General features: G+C 40.7%; 1 pseudogene; it reads right to left on the bottom strand.

Annotated features, from left to right (window-relative positions):
* On the bottom strand, nt 2,368-4,351 carry LOC102186996 (annotated as a pseudogene).

Raw genomic sequence — 7,258 nt, 5'->3', positions numbered from 1 at the left:
AAAATCACTGAAGTATAGTTGATTTACATTGTTGTGTTAATTTTTGCTGTACAGCAAATTGATTCAGTTATATATATGTATATATACATTTTTCATGTTATTTTCCATTATGGTTTATCATGTATAGTTCCCTGTGCTATACTTTGGGACCATTCTCTATATAATAGTTTTCATCTGCTAATCCCAAACTCCCAATCCATCCCTCCCTGCTTAATTTAACTCGAGAAAGGAGTGGGGGTTGTTTTGAGTCTACCTGTGGAATGACCTAGAATGATAAAACTCAGGAATTTTTTCACTCTCCTTATAGGCATCTCTGTGTCCTGGATTGTCTACTCTGTTCCCTATTGGCTACATAGTAAACCTCCCCCAAATTCTTTAACTTAAAACAACAATAGCCATTTATTTATTGGCTCATGATACTGTGATTTAGGAAGGGGCTGGCAGGGACAGCTCATCCTTGCTTTGTCAGGTGTTGGCTGGGTCAGCTTGACTGGGGCTGGAGGATGATGCTGGCTTCACTGACAAGTGTGGCTTCTCAGCTAGGGTGTCTAGAATAGCTGGGAACTGGCTGGACCAGTCTCTCCAGCAGGGCTTCTTTACACGGTGACTCAAGGCTCCAAGAGGAATAAAGCAGTCAGGCGCCTTCAGCTCTAGGTCCAGAGCTGGCACTGTGTCACTTCTGCTGCATATCTTTGGCCAAACAAGTTCATATCAGAGAGGAGAAATAGACTTCACCTCCTGATGGGGAAAGTGGCATGTGCTACAGAGATGGGAGGAATACTTGGCTGCTGTTTTTCAAACTGTGCTATGTAGCATTCTCCCACCTCATAATTTTGATTTGCATATAATTTTAGTTTGTTGGGGCTTTTTATTTTGTTTCTGTTTTTGCCCTTGCAGCATGCAGGATCTTAGTTCTCCAACCAGGGATCCAACCTGCTGCCCTGCTGCAGAAGTACAGAGTCTTAACTGCTGGACTGTTGGGGAATTCCCTAGTTTGCTGTTGCACTGGATTTCCCAGGTGGCTCAGATGGCCCTGGGTCAGGAAGATACCCTAGAAAAGGGAATGGCAACCCACTCCAGTATTCTTGCCTAGACAATCCAATGGACAATCCCTGGACAATCCTTGGTGGGATACAGTCCATGGGGTCACAAAGAGTTGAACGTGACTGAGCAACTTTCATTTTCTTTCGTTTAAATCCAGCCGTGTTTTTCTGTCACGTACAACTTTATTGCTAACTAGCAGTTTCTTTTTTTTTAAGTAATCTTTTTAATTTTTCATACTTTATTCCTTATATTAATAGGTTAAGAAAGTGAAATCTTCCTAAGTACTGATTCATAGATAATGTTTATAAGTGGCACACAAAACGTTCAGTTTCACAAAGTGTAGTATCCAGTGATCCCTTTAAATGCAATTTTAATCCTTACTTTAAGCTAAGTGCAGGAATAATACAATGAGCCAAATACACACAAAATTTGTATATCCTGAACTACAAAAGTGGTTTCCATAGCCACACATGGTTTTAGTCAAGTACACATTTTCACAATAAACAAATACTAACAAATACGTTAATGAAAGCCCAAATGCTTACCTGCCATCAACTTTTTCAGCAATACCATTCCTGCTACTGAAAGCACTTTCAGAAGTTTTAATCTGACTCGGGGAAATGAGTTCTTTTAAAATCTGACGAATAGTATATTATAAACCCCAGAGATTTTTAATCCAGTAAGTCTTCCAACACAGAAACATTCATAGGAAATTTTTAGTTTCTCAAAAAATAAAAAATTAAAATTAAATCACTCTTGTTATCTAAAGAAGAGTATTAAATTATCTTAAGGCAAATAAACATTCCTACAGAAGGCTGTATTTTCTAATATCATTTTCTCCTTAAAAGAAACACAAACCATTTCACTATCTTTTAATAACTTACACTACTGTAGTCTAAAAGCTTTAGAAATACATGAAATACATCTTAGCTATCAAAGTCAAAGGTGCCATTTAGATTTCACATATTAAACAGCTACAGTACAACCTACAATGGCACAATATGATTAATGGCATGTATAAATATTAATTCATCAACATGGTCAAGAGTCAGAAGAAACTGAATGGCTTGCAAACCAAAGATACTTAGACTTACATGTGGTCATTAAAATCCAATAAGTAATTCAAGTATGGTAATATAATGGCAGGCAATTAAAGGCTCACATATCACTCTAAAATTGAAGATGTGAAAATAAAGCCTGAAAACTTTGTGGTTCTCTGTTTTTCATTCACATGGTTAGGTATCTGGACCTTACTGTGGAAAATATAGTTACTAAATATGGTTTCCCCAGAAGATAATGAAGCTTCAGAAAGTACAATAGGTGTCAAGATCCATAGTTCGCTTCATCAAATGCTTTTCTGGCACGTTTCAAATCGTCATTCATAGTAAGCAAGTCTTTAACCCTAGCAAACTTTCTTGGGTCCTTTTGAATCAAGAAGATGATATCTTCAGCTTGTACCCGACCATGACTTCCTCCAATTGACTTTGCCTTATGAGTCATTTCAGTGATGAACTCTGACAAGATCTTCAAGAATATCTACTGATTCAGTATAAGGATTCTGGTCATACATCATACACCTTAATTCTTTAGAAAAAAATCTCTTTCTTTTACCCTGTCCATCTGCTGTACCTCCTCCAGTTTCTTCATTTTCTTCCTCAAAGAAAATGCCACCCCACCAGCCAGCCACATCTGCAGCGTACCTACCTCCCTTGGAGCTAGCAGTTTCTTTTTATGCTTTTAGGTTCTAATTCCTAAGAACTGATTGGTTCAGTTTATCTTTTTCTCCTTATGCCACTGGTCAAAGCCTATTTTTTTTTTCTCAAATTTTTAGTTTGAAAGCCGTTCAGTTTTTGGAATAGTCGCATATATAGTACATTGCAAGTCTATAGACCCTTTCCTTAGAGTCATTGATTTTATCATTAGCTACATTTGCTTGATCACACTTTCTTTCTCCATGTATATACGTATGCAGTCAGTTGAAGATATCAAATACTTTGGTATATATCTCCTGAGATCAAGGGCATTCTCCTGCATAACCACAGTCAAACAGTCACACCAAGAAGTTTAGCAATTATAAACAATGTAATCTAATCTGTTACTCAGATTCATATTTCCACAATTGACATATGATTTTTTGGATCCAGTATTCAAATAATGAGCTCACACAGAAACTAGTATTCATGTCTCCCCAGTGTCCTTTAGTTTAGACAAGTTCTTTGGCTATTTTTCATCTTTTGTGACATTGACTTCCTGGAGAGACTAGGCCAGCTGTTTTGCACAATTTCTTTCAATTTGATTTGCCTGATTATTTCCTCTTGATTAGATTCAGCTTAAACCTTTTTGGTAAGAATGCTATATAGGTAGGATTTCTCTGGTGGTCCAGTGGCTAAGGCTCCATGCTCTCAATGCAGGGGGCCTGGGTTCAATCCCTGGTGTGGGAATTAAGAGTTCACACGCTGCAACTAAAGATCCTACATGCCACAAGGAAGATGGAAGATCCTGCAAGCTGCAACTAAGACTCGGTGCTGCTGCTGCTGCTGCTGCTGCTAAGTCGCTTCAGTCGTGTCCGACTCTGTGCGACCCTGTAGACGGCAGCCCACCAGGCTCCCCCATCCCTGGGATTCTCCAGGCAAGAACACCGGAGTGGGTTGCCATGTCCTTCTCCAATGCATGAAAGTGAAGAGTGAAAGTGAAGTCGCTCAGTCGTGTCCGACTCTTAGCGACCCCATAGTCTGCAGCCTATCAGGCTCCTCCACCCATGGGATTTTCCAGGCAAGAATACTGAAATGGGTCACCATTGCCTTCTCCAGACTCGGTGCAGCCAAAATTAATTAATTAACTAAAAAAAAAATACTACATAGGTGATGTGTGGCTAACCCGTTGATTGGCTGCTTTTAGATAATTGCTGGCCAGTTGCCTATTTGTACTCACTCCCATCCCCTTCCCTGGTCCCCTTCCCCATCAGTCCTCAGGCTCCTTAGCCCAGAGCCTTCTAGGTAAGTTCAGCCAAGAGAAGACAGATGGTTAGAGAACAGGAGGAGGGAAAAGGCTGGGATAGTTCCCCCTCTTTCTCTCTTCCTGTGAGGCCCTTGACTGTGGCTACTTCTTTCCCAAGAAGTCTCTTCTCCCCAACAAACAGACCCAGCCTCTGTGATTCCAGCTCCCTGGAAATCCCCCTCCTTGGTTCTGGCTGCTTCTGACTGGCCCCGAACTCTGTGCTCTGATAAAACCTCCTTCTCCCGCTGTCCCTTCTGCCTAGAGCAGCAGTTGTTTCTGGCCAGTTGCTAACCTTCAGTCTCCTCACCATCCTGTGTTTGGCTTCTCAGCTTTTCCATTTCCTGTGGAACCAATTTCCTTTATTTGGTTTGAAAAACCCAGGGTGGCGTCTGCTTTCCTGACTAAACCCTGACTAATACAGGGAGGGTGTCTAATCCTGGTGACCTGTGGGATGGAGTTATGTGGTATAAACTAAGGCAGCATTAGTGGCAGGGGCTGTAAGAGGGGAAATTGTTTTAGAAGGAGGAGTATGCACTGTAGGGCTCCTCCCTGGTTACATGGAAAAGAAGTGTACAAAAAGGTAACATCGCTGGGTGGTATAATTTGGGTGATTTTCACATTATTTTTTCTTCTCTTTTGTTTATCCACATTACCTACATTTTCTGCAATGTTGTTTTGAAGAAAAAACTCTAGCATGCCATATTTAGAAAGTAAATGAGAGAATGGTACACATGTACAATAAGCTATATCAGAGGATACAGAAGTGGCTACCCCCATAAAAGTACTTTGGCTCCCAAATATTTTTTCCAGCTTTATTGAAATATAATTGATAAATAAAATTTTAACATTAATGGATTTTAAGTGTACACTGTAATGATTTGATTATGCATGTATATTGTGAAGTGATTCCCACAATTGAGTTAACACATCCATCATCTCACGTATTTATCACTTATTTATTTATTGGGAAAAGGAGAAGGGAACGGCAAAGGATGAGATGGTTAGATAGCATCACCAACTCAATGGACATGAATTTGAGCAAACTCCGTGGATAGTGGAGGACAGAGGAGCCCTGTGTGCTGCAGTCCTTGGGGTCACAAAGAGTAAGACACGACTGAGCTGCTCAACAACAACAACAAATTTATTTTGGTGCAAACACTAAAGTTCTATTCTCTTAATAAATTTCAGTCATACAATGCAGCATTATCAACTATAGTCACTGTGTTATACATTAGATATATATATCCCCCAGCCCCTAGCAAACACCATTCTATTCTTTGTTTCTATGAGTTCAACTTTTTTTTTTTTTTTGGCCGTGTGGCATGTGGGATCTTAGTTCCTCCATCAGGGATCGAACCCCCATCCCCTGCATTGATTGGAAGGCAGATTCATAACCACTGGACCACCCAGGAAGTCCCTATTGAATTCCTTCTGGAGAGTAAATTTCCAGGAGAAGAATTAATGGGGAAAAGGTCATGTATATTGTTGTTTCTGGACCCCTAAAGACAAATCTTTTCCTATAAGATAGTACTAATACCTACGGTCTCCAAGAACCTATAATTACTTTAGTGTCACTTCAATTCATTTTTAGAATAAATAGAAAGGTAGAGAATGAAAACCTTCTTCCTGTTCCAATCTTTCTAGTTCCTACACACATCTTTCCTGGAGACCATGGTATTCATTTCTCATATGATTTAGAGTTTCTCATGAACAAGCCAGCAAAATGAATACATGTAAAGAGAGCATACTAAACACTCCATTCTTAATTTTGGCTTTTAAATTTGTATTTTGAAAATCTTTCTATATCAGAACAGAGTACTTCATCATTCTTTTTACAACTGTAGAATATTCCATTGAATAAATTTACTATGATGTACTTAACCACTCATCTAATGATGGACATTTAAAGTTTTCCCCCAATCTTTTGCTAAAGCAAACAAGGAGATGATTAACCTTCCCCTCACATTATTTTGCCTGTGTGCAAGTAGATTTGAATAATGAATTCTCAGAAACATTACTCAGAAACATTACTGCTGGTTCAAAGGGTAGATGCACTAGTGATCTTGTTGAAGAAGTGAAGTTGCTCAGTTGTGTCCAACTCTTTGCAACCCCATGAACTGTAGCCCACCAGGCTCCTCCATCCATGGAATTTTCCAGGGAAGAGTACTGGAGTGGGTTACCGTTTCCTTCTCCAGGGGATCTTCCTGACCCAGGGATCGAACCTGGGTCTCCTGCATTGCAGACAGATGCTTTACCGTCTGAGCTACCCGGGAAGCCTGTGATCTTGTTCAGTTCAGTTCAGTTCAGTCGCTCAGTCGTGTCCGACTCTTTGCGACCCCATGAATCGCAACACGCCAGGCCTCCCTGTCCATCACCAACTCCCGGAGTTCACTCAAACTCATGTCCATCAAGTCCGTGATGCCATCCAGCCATCTCATCCTCGGTCGTCCCCTTCTCCTCCCGCCCCCAATCCCTCCCAGCATCAGGGTCTTTTCCAATGAGTCAACTCTTCGCATGAGGTGGCTAAAGTACTGGGGCTTCAGCTTTAGCATCATTCCTTCCAAAGAAATCCCAGGACTGATCTCCTTCAGAATGGACTGGTTGGATCTCCTTGCAGTCCAAGGGACTCTCAAGAGTCTTCTCCAACACCACAGTTCAAAAGCATCAATTCTTTGGCGCTCAGCCTTCTTCACAGTCCAACTCTCACATACATACATGACCACAGGAAAAACCATAGCCTTGACTAGACCGACCTTTGTTGGCAAAGTAATGTCTCTGCTTTTGAATATGCTATCTAGGTTGGTCATAACTTTTCTTCCAAGGAGTAAGCATCTTTTAATTTCATGGCTGCAGTCACCATCTGCAGTGACTTTGGAGCCCCCCAAAATAAAGTCTGACACTGTTTCTCCATCTATTTCCCATGATCTTGTTAGATGTTACCAAATTGCCCTTCAGAAAGATGATATCTATTTACATCCCCACTAGCAATTTTTGATTGGAAAAGGAAATGGCAACCCACTGTAGTGTTCTTGCTTGGAGAATCCCAGGGATGGGGGAGCCTGGTGGGCTGCCATCTGTGGGGTCGCATGGAGTCGGACATGACTGAAGTGATTTAGCAGCAGCAGCAATGTTTGAGACTGTGATCACTCTATTATCCTATTATGCACAGAAGAGTGTGTTATTAAATCTGTTGAGTCCATGTGTCTCATGAAATGTT

The sequence above is a fragment of the Capra hircus genome, chromosome 19 (assembly GCF_001704415.2).
Source record: "Capra hircus breed San Clemente chromosome 19, ASM170441v1, whole genome shotgun sequence".
Taxonomy (NCBI): domain Eukaryota; kingdom Metazoa; phylum Chordata; class Mammalia; order Artiodactyla; family Bovidae; genus Capra; species Capra hircus.
Note: the sequence above shows the minus strand (reverse complement) of the source record. Positions and strands in the feature narration are given on the sequence as shown.